We start from the raw sequence: 14238 nt of genomic DNA, 5'->3' as shown, positions 1-14238 counted from the left end.
GTTGTTCTTCTTCCCAAAGCAAATAGTTAACCTGTGGAACTCCTTGCTGCAGGAGGCTGTGAAGGCTAGAACTAGAACAGAGTTTAAAGGGAAGTGAGATCAAGTGATGGAGGTTGGGTCCATGGAGTCCTATTAGCCAGAGGGTAGGAGTGGTGTCCCTGCCCAAAGTTTGTGGAAGGCTGGAGAGGGATGGCACGAGACAAATGGCTTGGTCATTGTCTTCGGTCCATCCCCTCCAGGGTCCCTAGGGTTGGCCGCTGTTGGCAGAGAGGCTACTGGGCTAGATGGACCTTTGGTCTGACCCAGGACGGCCATTGTAAGCTCAGGGCTCAGGGTCGGGGGTCTCAGTGGACCCCCTTGATTTTCATGCACACCTGCTCCTGGGTGGCCAGGCTGGCAGCTCTCCTGCCCTAGACGGCCACTTTCCTGTGCCTAGTGCGGAGATCGTGGACGAGGTCCACGATGTCCGCACTAGCCCAGGAAGGTGCCCGCCTCTTGCGGTCCCGGGCAAGCTCCCGGGAGCCGCCAGCCTGGTCCCGGCAAGAGGGGGTGGGCTGGGAGGCATCGGGTGGGTGGCTCTGTGCCGTGCCAGGTGCAGGGTCTGCTAGCTGGGTGCTGGCAGGCTTGCACCTGGCACGGGCACCGTAGCCAGCCCGTGCCCCTTTAAGGGGTCCGGGGCCGGGAGGGGGGCATAGAGTTTCCCTGGTGTTGGCCAGAGTGGCCACCAGGGAAAGCTGGGGAGGGCTAGCCTCCCACTAGTTCGAACTAAAGGGCTACACAGCCCTTAGTTCGAACTAGCTAGTTCGAACTAGGCGTTAGTCCTCGTAAAATGAGGTTTTCCTAGTTCGAACTAAGCGCTCCGCTAGTTCGATTCAAATTCGAACTAGCGGAGCGCTAGTGTAGCGCATAGGAAAGTTAGTTCGAACTAACGTCCGTTAGTTCGAACTAACTTTCTAGTGTAGACATACCCTTAGAGTGTAGATAATGTATAGTTAAATAATGTAATTAGCACTTTATGAAGAAAGTTCAGCAGAAATCTACTGAGTTGTCTGGGGCTAAAATCAATCCGTTGACTGCCAGTTCATCACAGGAGACATATGATAGTATGTTGGGTGCTTTTGTTTAATTTGGGTTTTGGTTTAGTTTTTGTCAATAGCTGAGCAGCTGTTTTCTGAATTGACTGAAAGGATGTCAGGTAGCCCAGTAAACAACATTACAATAGCTAGAGCATGAGGTGCTAGAGACATGAATGAAATACATCTGCATTCTGAGAAGTGAAATATCATCTTAGTAATTTGTTGTGTAGGTATAAAAGAAATGCTAATGACACTGGCTCCTAAATATATGCTGACATTTAGATTTTTAACTTCCACTGAAGTACTAACGTCATAGTCAATAAGATGCAATTTGGTAGGATTCCATGACAGTCTCATATTTTAAATGCTTTTATTTTAAGTAGGTTTTGTTGTATCCAAGTGCTTTTACACATCAGACAAGACTGAATCAATATTACGATAAAATGATGGAGCAATATGAGTTGCATCAGCCTAGCAATGAAAGCTTCTCAAATATTTGAGAATGTCTTCCCCAATGGTAACATGTAAATTGCAACCAGTAAATAGGCCAGAGGATGAGCAAAAGTCTCCTGCTGACACAAAATGACATCTGCTTGCTAGACAAGAGCAAAACCAATGCAATCACAGTGCTGCCAGGAACTGACTGAAATTTTGGCTCAATCTAGCACGAAAGGACGATCAGCTATATCATTCAGGAGTGGTTCATAAAGCCTGGTACCACTGATACAAATGGCAAAGTAAGATGCCACATTTATCAGCTCTCTGATCACAAGAAAATGATTTTTTGTCCCTAACTGCTAGCCCTCAAAGCCAACCCAGGAAGTCATACTGAGGTTGTTGGGTTTTTTCCAAACAGGACTGTGAAACCTATGAATTTGTGAATCTGAACATTTCAGAGCTAAACTCAGATTCCGATTTGTAAAAGTTTCTAGTTCTCTTTGGTGCAATGAGTTGTAAACAATGTTTATCTATGGAGAGGTTGTGAGTGGGGGATGGAATGGCAGTGGGAGGCAGTTTCTCGGCCAACCCTGAGCTGATGTGGAGGAGGAGGGAGTCCTGACAACAGGAGAGGAGGGACGGGGGGTCTCCACCCAAGGTCTTAAGTACCCTGTCTAACTCCCTGGTAACTTCTGTCTGTCCATTTGTCTCTTTCTGCTGGTTGTGAGGGCCATCAGTCTGGAGCTGCTGAAGAGGCTCGTCCATCTGGGAGACCTGGACACCATTGTTGCCAGCTTTCCTGGGTTTAGCTTCCCAAACTGCGGAGGAGCCCTCAATGGGACACACATCCCAATCCACGCACCGCCCCATCGAGCAGCCCAATTTATTAATCACAAGAGCTACTTTTCTATGGTGCTGTAGCCCCTGGTCGACCACTGAGGACAGTTTATGGACATTTGTGTCGGGTGGTCGGGGTGGGCACATGATGCCTGCATCTTCTGCAACTCGTACCTGTACCAGAGATTGCAGGAAGGAACATTTTTCTCACAGCAAGGACTTCGCGCTTGGGGATGTACAGATGCTGGTGTGCATCATGGTCAATGTGGCTTACCCCCTGATGCCATAGCTCATGAAGCCCTACACCGGACACCTAGATGCAAGCAAGGAGCTATTTAACATGCATCTTGGCCAGGCTTGCATGCAGGTGGAATGCGCATTTGACTGCTTGAAAGGGAGGTTTTATTGCCTCTTCACATGGCTGGACATGGGCAAATGGAACATCCCTGAGGTGGTGGACACATGTTGCATGGAGAGAAAAAGGGAGGCCTTCCTGCTGGGGTGGGGGACAGGTTCAGATGGCAAGGGGAGGAAATTCGAGCAGCCGTGGACAGCTTCCATCCGCCAGGCTCACCAGTCTGGTGTTTGCATCTGAGAGGCCCTGAGAGATTCTCTGAAGGAGTCAACTGACTCTCCCCAAGGCCTCCCCTATGGGGGGTTTGGCCTGGCCCACCTCTACCTTTCCCTCTACAACCCTCACCCTCTTCCCATAAAGAATACATACAAAACCAATGTCTGTTTACAAAGAAAACTGGGTGTTTTTTTACTGCTCTCTACTGTTTATATACAAGCTACATCTGTCACTCAAAGATTTTGTTACATCACTGGAGTGGTAGGGAGCTGAAACCCTAGAGGAGGTAGGGGGACTCAGGGTGGCCGCTGCTTCCCTGCTCGCAGGATCCTGCCACCTTGAGTCCTGGCACCACCATGGCCTTGGGGTCGGGTGGAGCGAGAGCCAGTCCTGGGCTGGGCAGGGAGAGGGGAGGTGTTGGGTCTGTGAGGGTTTGGGAGCAGGAGAGGATGGGGGAGCAGGAGGGGCTGGGGGAAAAAGGGGACCTGGGGAGGCAGGGTCCTGGCGTGCAGGAGGAGCAGTGCCCGTGACGGGCAGGTAAAGCTAGGACCTCCTGCAGGTTTACCAGTTATTTCGGAAGAAGGGTTTTCTTTCGAAATAACTGCATCTAGACAGCCGGTAAATTGAACCAAAGTTGACTTTGAGTGGGGTTTGAAACAAGATAATTGCCACCTTTTCTGTAGAACATAAAGCTTGCCCATCCTCCATGTGGTGGATTAAACAAGTCTTTATTTAACAGTAGATGCAACATATTGTGCAATTTTGTCCTGAGGTTTTCTATGCTTTCCTCTCTGCGAACACTGAGTGGAGAAATATTGCTGAGGACCGGCAACCATGGCAGAGGAGTAGATTAAGTATGGCTGGAATAACACAGGGTGGAATTAAATTGTACATTGATGACCTTTGTATGAGATAAAAGAGCCCGTTCTGGAGCACAGTACTTCGCTGCTGAGTAAGGGTATGTCTACACTACCCTGCTAGTTCAAACTAGCAGGGTAATGTAGGCATACTGCACTTGCAAATAAAGCCCGGGATTTGAATTTCCTGGGCTTCATTTGCATAAGCCGGGCGCTGCCATTTTTTAAATCCCGGCTAGTTCGAACCCCGTGCCGCACAGCTACATGCGGCATGGAGTAGCTAGTTCGGATTAGGCTTCCTAATCCGAACTAGCTGTACTCCTTGTGGAATGAGGAATACAGCTAGTTTGGATTAGCCTTCCTAATCCAAACTAGCTGTACTCCTCATTCCACAAGGAGTACAGCTAGTTCGGATTAGAAGCCTAATACGAACTAGCTAGTTCGGATTAGAAGCCTAATACGAACTAGCTACTCCATGCCGCGTGTAGCCGTGCGGCACGGGGTTCGAACTAGCCGGGATTTAAAAATGGCGGCACCCTGCTTAGGCAAATGAAGCCCAGGAAATTTAAATCCCGGGCTTCATTTGCAAGTGCAGTATGCCTACATTACCCTCCTAGTTCAAATTAGGAGGGTAGTGTAGACATACCCTAATAGAGGACCAAGGCTGAAGTACATAATTTAACAATATAAGTTCTCATTTACCCTGGGAAAGCAATAATGGGGGGGTAATGAGTCTGACAGATATTAATAAAGGCATAATCTAGGCCTACAGTGTCTCAAGAGTTTGAGAGCTTGACTATCAGCTTCCCTGTTAACTCTGAACAGCTATCAGTCAGGAAAAAGAGAGAGGGGTCTTGTACTTGAAACTGAGCATAAATGGGCTGGAGTCTTAGGTGTTTCAGGATTCCATGCTTATTGCCCAATTTCACCAAGTCTCTTAACAGGATAAAACTGCATTTTAAGTCTAGGAAGCTTCAAACTGATATAATCCCAGTCAGATGATATAACTTCTAAATAATGCTAGACCCTTATAAAGGTAATATCTACTTTATTAAATGCACTGAAATTCCTTGTAAACAATTTTTGCTGCTGGCACAGCTATGAAAATCCTGTCTTAGCAAATATGATTACGACATTGGTGATTCTGTGTGGGGTACTGTTCTCTGCTTCTTCCCCCCCACCCCCCGTTTCATCCTATACTTGTGTAGTTCAACAAATAAATGCCTAAAGAAATATAGACACAAGCAAACTACCAGCCAAACACCTTCATTCAACACAGATTTTCTGCACATTTACAGATCTATTATTGAAATTTAATTTTCATGGAATATATGTGTAAGGAGCCAGGCATGAATTCTTGAAACAATTTTCATTTGCCACCACTGCCCCCTTTTAACTAGCCCACTGGTTACAGCGCTCACCTGAGATGTGGAAGATGACAAGTCCAGTCCCCTTGTTCCAGTCACTGTTTCCTTATTTATTCAGAGTGCCACTATTCCAGAAGGAGAGATTCAAGGGGCCCCCAGAAGAATATTCCATTGCTCAGCAGTTAGATCACTTTCCTGAAAGGTTTGGGGCAGCCCTAGTGAAATCCTTTTGCCTCATTAGGTAGAAGGGAATTGAACCTAAGTTTTCCAAATCCCTGATGTGTGCTCTAACCACTAGGCTAAAAGTTATAACAGGAGCACCACTCCACTCACTGCTTCTTCCCAGACATTTTGTGTGGAGTGAAGTAAATACTTTACTTGTTCCCTGAAAAGGCAATTTAGGCTCCTAAACTGCCTGACTCCAGGTGGTTATTTCCCTTTTGTAGATTAGTAAACTGCTATAGGCATCTCCCTGGACCCTCTCTGTGAGATGAATGGAGCTTAACACACAGCTCTTTGTTGGCCTCATTAGGGGCAAATCTAGACTACAGGGAACAGTCGAAAAGATATACAAATTCTGCGGTAATATGCATATTTTCTTCCGATTGCACTTTCTAAAGCGGAGCTTTCAATTAAGATGCGGCTTTTTCGGCAAACCTCTCCCCTCCAGCCCCCATTTGTCTAAAAGCTGCTTAAACCTCCTTTTTTAAGAAACCTCCTTTTTTGAGCAGAGCTTTCGAAAGCATGATCGGAAGAAGATATGCAAATTCCCACGGAATTTGCATATCTTCTTTTGACCATTCCCCATAGTCTAAATGAGCCCAAGTTGACTATCTTAGGTTAGGAGCCACCTAGCATGCTGACTTTTGTGGCTTCGGGTATGTCTACACTGCACCATTATTCCAGAAGAATAATGCTAGCAGTTACACAGCTATTGAGTTATTTCGAAAGAAAATTGAGAGGTAGGCAAGCAGGAGAAGAACCTGAGAAATGGCTGTACAGGGGGTTTCCTTTAAACGCATATGTCAGGAAGTCACTACTGACCTAATGCCCTGCCTTGAACTGGTTCCAGGAGGCCTTAAATGCAACATAGTGTCCAATCAGTGTGGACACTCTATTTTGAAATAGCAAATCTCTATTTCAATGCGCTTTTTGTATGCAGATGCACTTTTTTGAAATAAGCTATTCTGGAAGATCTCTTCCAGAATAACGTATTCTAAAATAAGCTTGCAGTGTAGATGTACCCTTATATTCTGAGTGCCCATTACTCCCCCATTTTATTTTAGGAGCTAGGCACCTAACTCAGTTTTGTGGATTATAGTATTGCTTCCGAGATTTCCTTATAAGCTCCTAAAAATGTTGTAATGTTGAATTCTAACCTTAGGGCCTTTAATGCATAGACACAGCATACATACCATTATTCACCACAGATAAATGGGCTTAGATATTCTTAAAAAGCAAAAGCAATTTTTTTAATATTACTTCCACAAATTACTACTGGCCTGACAGTAGTACCCTCTTGCAGTGATATTCAGAATTGCAAAATGAGTATAATTGCATTATTATCCCAAAAGGCAATACTATACTAACTTCATAAAATGTGCATCATGTGAAGTTTGAATTTCCATGTGAGGGGGAAAAAAAGTAAATTTTACATGTAAGTCTCAAATATTTTTACCTACTCATTAAAGGCTTGTTCCAAAACCTATTGAAGTCAATCAGAGTTGTTCATTGACTTCAAAAAGTATCAGATTATGCCCTGGGGAAGTTGTATTTAAGTCACAGGAGAATCAAACTTTTCCCCATGATTTTGTACAGTGAAGTTTAAACGTTTTTGCTTTCACCGCATAGTTTCCCATCAATTTATGACAATAGTTGCTACATCATCATCCATCATTATTTCCAGTTACCAAAAAATGAAATACAATGAAAGGTCCCTTTCCTGTGATTTCTTAATAATCATGTTCACTTAATGAAGAATTCTGAAGAAACATCAGTGCATAACATTTACTCTTTATTTTGTAAGCCATTGCTATGGAAACCATACACTATATATGTTATGAAAGCCATGTCACTGGTAAGCTTATTCACTGATTAAAAAAAGGAAAATTAATGACTCCCTTTGGCAGCAATATACCGTTGAAGCTGCAGTGTGAGTAGAAATATGGTCTGATGTTAACAGGTGCTGAGTCCCTTTAGCTGTATTTGAGTTCAACTTGGACTATCAGCTCTCAGTATCTCTGAAAATCAGTTATGTAAGGGTTATATTGTTCTCCAACTGATGTTTATATATTGTCATGATTATTCCTCACTATGTGATTCTCCTCATTCTTTCCTAATTTCTTCATACTATAATCTTCAACTATAATATTTTTTTTCAGTGCAAAGGCCAGATGACATCAAATGACGTAGAAAAATACAAAACAAATAGTATTTTAAGAATGTTATAATCAATAGTCTTGAGAAGAAGCCAATGAGCCAGAGCCAGAGAATCCATTAACGTGAATAGAAACATTTTTCTTAGGTGGTTTTCTTGTATACATCATAATGAAAGAGTGAAATTCCCATGGTTTAGCTAGCATAGAATAGCCTGACATCAGTAACTCATGGCTCCACTTTACTCTGCCATTTTATTAATATCTTCAGTCAGATTCATGTGAGGTTTATGTTGGATTCTGACAGTGTAATTCCAGGTGCAAAGAAAGTTCACTGTGAATTAGAGGTAATTAAGGGCCAGAACCTATCCCTTCCTGGAGGGCAGCTGTTATTTGTGCAATGGGTGGGTCAGGCTGCCAGGATGTGAATGAAGGCCAGGATAGTTATGTAATGTGCTGAGTCAACAAATCCAATCTTAAACAACAGTTATAGGTGCTGGAAGTTACTTGCAAGAAGGAAGTGTGTGAACTTTCAATGAAGGCATAATGGCAGCTTTACAAACCTTTTTAGAGTCTCTGTTAAGGATCCAGTAGAAGGGATGCCTATCCAGACTTTTTAGTCAATTAGGTCACCAGTGTTATCCATGGAGCAAATTAGCTTTATTGTAATCATTTCTTTTCTGTTCTTGTTCTCTACCTTCCCCTGGCAACAAACAGATGTTAATCATTTTTTTGCTTCTTATTATATACCAAAAAAAAAAGGAATAATTGCAAGTATCAAGTATCTGCATTAGGGCATATATGTCCATTTGTGTCAATAGGCATTCCAGCTGCAGAATTAGAATATGCCTCTAAGCTCTTAGATATTTGAACAGTTTTGTAATGTTAATAAAAAGAGTTTGAAATGTGCCTTTTTGGATTGCTTGCAAAATATAGAAGTATAAAATACTGCTGAAAAAGATATTCTTGTATATAGTGTAGGAGTAGTACTTTATGAAGGATAGAAAAAGTGATTATATTATATTAGTTTTTCCCCATATGTCTATCACTGAAATTTTAAGACTCTGTTCTAAAATTTATACAAATAACTATTGCAAAAGGAACTGCTATAGGATTTTACTGATAATTTCTATAAATGCTCTTTCTGATTCTTGATTGAGTTGTAGAAGAAATGTAATCAACATTATGGTCTTGGCCTAGAATGCAGTATTACTGAGGGCAAGTAAAGATGACAGCAACTCCTTCTGCATGATATATTTTTCATGAAAAGATTACAAAAATAAATCAAAATGAATGACTCTTCATAGCATTTTTTAATTCAAGATAGTTATTACTGAGAATATAGAAAACTAAAATTATACATTCATGCAAAACCGCATCTTGACAGATCTAATATCCTATGACCAAAACAGGTACACAGCACTTCAAATATGCTGAAGTGGCAGAGATTCATTTTGTATGCACATATAGTTGGGCAAGTGGCAAGGCAGATAATGACAACAAGGGCGAGGAAGTAAAAATAACCTCATTAACAGTTTAATAGGACCAATTTGGAGGACAAGGATAATCTCTATCCAAAATAGGAAAGGAATAATCTCATGAAATTTGAAGCCCAGTAGCAAGGATTTTTAATGAATCAATAAACTTGGAGAGGGAGTTCTTACTCTATGACTGGAGAATTCCAAATACAGTGCCTATATTTAAGAAAGAAAAACAGCAATCTGGAAAACTACCCGCCTGTTAGTTTGATCTCAATTTGGTGCAAGATCTTAGAACAAAGTTTGAAAGAGAATAGTTAAGGAAATAGTGGTAAATGGTAATTGGAATGGAATGGAATGAGCTTTTACAAGTGATAGATTGGGCCAGAGTTACCTGATTTCTTTCTTTGAGAAAGAAACTGATTTTGTAGACAAAGGGAATGCAATAGATCTAATTTACATGGGTTTTAATAAAGCATTTGATATAGTTCTACCTGAAAAATTGTTATCGTACTTAAATTGTAGAAGATGGGGATTAATACAAGAACTATGGTTAAAGAACTGCTTAATGCAGAGGCACAGTGGGTCATTCAGAAAGGTGAACTGTCAGGTTGGAAGGAGGTTACCCATAGGGTTATTCAAGGATCAGTCATGAGACCAATCTTGTTTATTTAATTAACGATATTGTTGCAAAAAGTGGGTGTGCGCTAATAAAATGTGTAGATGAAAAAGTTTGTAGGTATTGCTAATATAGAGAAGAAGCAGAATATAAAGGATGACCTTGAAAACTAATAATAAAAATAGGAAGAAATTTAATGATGGAAAGTACAAGGAGTTTAGGGATGCATGTAGGGATTAACAAAAATATTTTTTTCTAAAAGGCACACAGTTGGAAGTGAAGAACAACAACAGAGCTGGGTGTATTGACTAATAACAGAATAACTATGACCAGACAACAGAATGAGATTGAGAAAAGAGTACATGTAATCCTAGGATTAATCGGGTAGCATAGTCCCAGAAGAGACAGGAAAATGTTATTACCATTGTACAAGAGATGACTGAGACTCCACCTGGAATATTGTGTGCAGTTCTGGAAACCCATGTTTCAGAAAGATTAAATCAGACTAGGACATATTCAGAGAGAGGCTACAATGGTGATTAGAGGAATGGAGTCCCTGCTGCATAAGAGGAAATTTAAGAAGGTGGGCTTGTTCAGCCTAACAGAATAAAGGACGAGGTGAGGTTTGATTGTTCTCTTTAAGTAGATCAGAGGTATAAACACCACGAACAGAGAGTAGCAGCAAGCAGAGGAATTTACAACTGATCCCTTTAGGAAGGGCACATTAAAAGTATCAAAGGACTACCAAATGAGCTGGAATACATCAAGCTTTCATGGACAAAGACCCACTTCGTCAAATGCGTGCATGTTTTAAGAAACCACTCACAGTCACCACTGGGAACAGCAAACACAGGGGACAGATAAGCTGCAGAGTGACTACTTGGGACAGCCACACCACCAAGGGAATGGCCAAGTGGGGATGGGCTCACCATCTTGCCTGCCACTGGCCCAGGTAAGTGACCTCCTTGTCTTGGACCCCACCACCGGAGCACAACCCTCCCCCTTCCACATCACTGGGCTGCCCAGCAAGGCCACAACTATCTATCCTAGACTGCCCCTTCTCTCTCTTCCCATCAGGTCAGGCCCAGAGAATGCCAGGAGAAGGCCTGCATGGAACCCACCTCAGGCTACACCCTCTTCTCTCCCCAACCTCACTCCCCAGACTGGGCCCTCTTCTACAGTTCCGGGTTAAGCCCAGAGAATGCAAGTGGGAGGCATGTATTCTGCCCCCGGGCTGGATCTACGCAATGCTGAGTGAGTCTTCTAATGATCAAGTAAATTGGTTAACAAATATGTTACTCTCCTATTTAGCCAACTCAAATCACCAAGAATAAAAACACATTTATGTAAAATATTATGTAGTTGAAACCAGCTTTTAAACCACACTTTTTTATAAAATACCAGCAATCTACAGGTTAAACTTTAGATTTTTTCACAATAGACTTAATATACTGATTTTTAATCTCCTCATTTTAGATAGGAAAGATATAATTATTGAGTGTTGCTTTCCTTAATCTTGTGCTAGATGTGTTGATGTATTAAGACCATTTAAAGAATGAGATTTTGTTCTTCATTTAACGGAGCATAAACATTAAATCATACTCCAGTTAACTCCAGCTGAGTACTACAAGTTCAGGAACCTCTTGGATTCTGTACTGAGGAAATTAGTTTTCATCTTCAGCTATTGTTGGATAATGATCTGGGGCAGAGGATTACGGAGAATAAGATATTGAAATCCTTTGCAGAATTCATAGATTACACTTGCGATATCGTAGTCCAATTTCCTTTTGTGTGCCAAATTTATACTGTTTAGCATCCTTCATGTATAGTACTGAGTGAAGCTGTTGTTGACTTATTTGTGCCCATGAATACAGTAGAGGAGAAGGAGGAAAAACCTGAAATTTGAAATCCTGATTTGCCATACCCTGTACTTTTTTTTCTGGATATTAGGAAGGAGAGGAAATTGGGTTTCTGGGGTCAGAAGGGATGGTACTGGAGTGTGATATTCCTTGTCACTTCCCATGCAGCAAAAGAGTACCTAGGGGATAGTTCTAGCAGCTGTAAATTAGATCTTTGTTGTGACCTATACTGTCCTGACAGCAGCTCTGACCTACACTGACAGCTAGTTCACTGCTACAAGTTCTAAGATCATGGTATGGAAAATGATGCCCACTTCGAAGCATGAGCTCAACACAGCTGAAGATAGGGTCCAGATCTTTTTGACATTTAAAAGCAAGAAGGGTTCACAGCAGACAAAATACAAGGTTGAAGGTTTCTAGATGAAGTAATCAACTTTGAGTTTGTTTAAATGCGAAGGGAGAAATCCCACTTGAAAATGTATAAATGCTTTTTTCTCAGTCTGTTTAATTAATAAACTGTTTTAAGAAACCATTGGGTTTACATTTTCAACCATTTTCATTTACATTTCACCATAAAAGATTTGCATATGTACTAAGGAGAGGAGATGAGTGCTCCTCCTTTCAAATAATGAAGCACTTCTAGATAGAAATTTGTTTGCATTTACATTGCCTGTTGATGTATTTTCCTACGTATTTTATAGATACAATACAGATAGGCATATTTGAATAGTCAAATATTTTAATCCAAAGCTGCAAAAATTTCTCAACAAATTTTCTGCTTTTTAAAAATTAATATTAAAAAAGCAAAGGATACCTAATGATACTAAGCATTTTCAGGCTTGCTGACCAAAATTTAGTTTTGTATACAAGCAAGACTTTCTCTAAACTTCTTTTTTCAGTATTTCTTGGGAGTGTGAGCTTGAGTACAAGATGTTGATGGGAATTGCAAACCACAACTCAAGGACATTTTTGCAAAGTTTAGGCTAAAATTTAAAAAGCTTTATTTTTTCTGGTCTGTCTAACATCCTGGGATGAACACGGCTAAAACAAGACTGCATACAATTTAGCCAAAGGCCTTTTCATTAGAACTCTGCTCTTAAATGAAAAATTGGCCTGTGAGACACAACTGAGCTCTCTAATTCATTAGATGAAGTATTTCCAAAAGATTTTTTTATATAAAAAAAATTCCTTCAGCTAATTCACAGAGAGAACTCTATTTGGCTGAGTGCCTTTTAATTTTCCCTCACTAGTTATATGCAAATGATGATGTAAAACAAATTGTAAATATAAATTAAATTCATTTGACTTACAATGATAGCATTTTTCTAAGAATCCTAGAGGGAGCAGCACATTCTTCATTTAAAGAACTGTTGTTCCAAATTCAGTCATGCTAGTCATTTGTAACAATGAATCTGCAACTTGATTCTCTGTAACGTGTCTTTTGTCATGTAGAATTAATGCCTTTATTCTAGAGGGAACATTCCCCATCTGACTGTTCTTTTTTTCAAATTCTCCCTTTCCATTGTTTTCTGCTATGTTACATAGGTTATTTTCCATACTGGACCCAGAGGGTGTGTGTGTATATGTGTGTTCACATTCAGCAACTTATACGTCTCTGAATCTAAGGGTACGTCTAGACTACAGGGTTTTGTCGACAGAAGTTTTGTCGACAGAATCTGTCGACAAAACTTCTGTAGACAAAGCACGTCTAGACAACTGAAGCAATAGACAAAACTATAGACACAACTTTTTGCTTTGTCGACAGACTGCAGGATGCTCTGTCGACAGAAGAAAGTACCCGGAACTGCTTTGCCAGGTCACAGGGGCAGCATGTACTTCCTTGTTCTGCTGCCTGCACTTTGCAGAGACGCATGCTAAAAGGGGCATCCCCCCCCCCGACTAGCCCTTGCTCTGCTGCGGCAGCTGCCTAGAGGGATAGCAAAGGTTCTGCAGTGCCTGTTTGGAGGGCCCTGCTTCCTGGCACAGCACAGGAGTGTGGGTTTTGTGGTTGTTTGTTTGTTTGTTTTTGAAGGTTTTTCCTAACCTTTGTTTACCATGGAGCGAGAGCTTCCCCTGGCCAGGCGCTGGCCCCACTCCACGGTGCTTCAAATGCTGCTGCAACTGTATGAGACTATCATGCTGTTAATGCCTGGTCCGGAACCTGAGCCCAGACTGGAGCCCCTCCTTCAGGATGCAGCAGCACTGTTCCTGCCTCCGAACTTTTTCCCGGACAGGCGATGTTGGAGGAGGGAAACAAGTACGGACTGGTGGGACCGGCTCGTAATGGAGCAGTGGGATGATCAGGCTTGGCTCCAAAACTTTAGGATGCAGAAGTCCACCTTCCTGGAGCTTTGCAACTGGCTTGCCCCCACGCTGCAATGACAGGACACCCACCTGCACCCTGCCATCCCGTTGGAGAAGAGGGTAGCTATTGCCCTCTGGAAGCTGGCCACTCCTGATAGCTACCGGTCAGTGGGACACCAGTCTGGTGTGGGGAGATCAACTGTTGGTGCTGTGTTGATGGAGGTAAGTCCCTTGGGGATGGGGGGAGGGCAGTCCGTAAGGGGACTGTAACCAAAAAAGGGTGGGTGGGGGGCAATGGAGGGGAGGTGGTGGAGGGATCCTGTGCCTTACACCATCATACTACTGGGAGCAATCACTGGGGGGGAGGGGGTCGCCAAAGGACTTAGGCAACCCCTCTTACTTCATAATCTGTGTGTGTTTGTATGTGTCTATTTTTGCAGGTGGTGAGGGCCATCAA

The sequence above is a fragment of the Pelodiscus sinensis genome, chromosome 6, assembly GCF_052426305.1.
Source record: "Pelodiscus sinensis isolate ZL-2025 chromosome 6, ASM5242630v1, whole genome shotgun sequence".
Classification (NCBI taxonomy): Eukaryota; Metazoa; Chordata; order Testudines; family Trionychidae; genus Pelodiscus; species Pelodiscus sinensis.
Note: the sequence above shows the minus strand (reverse complement) of the source record.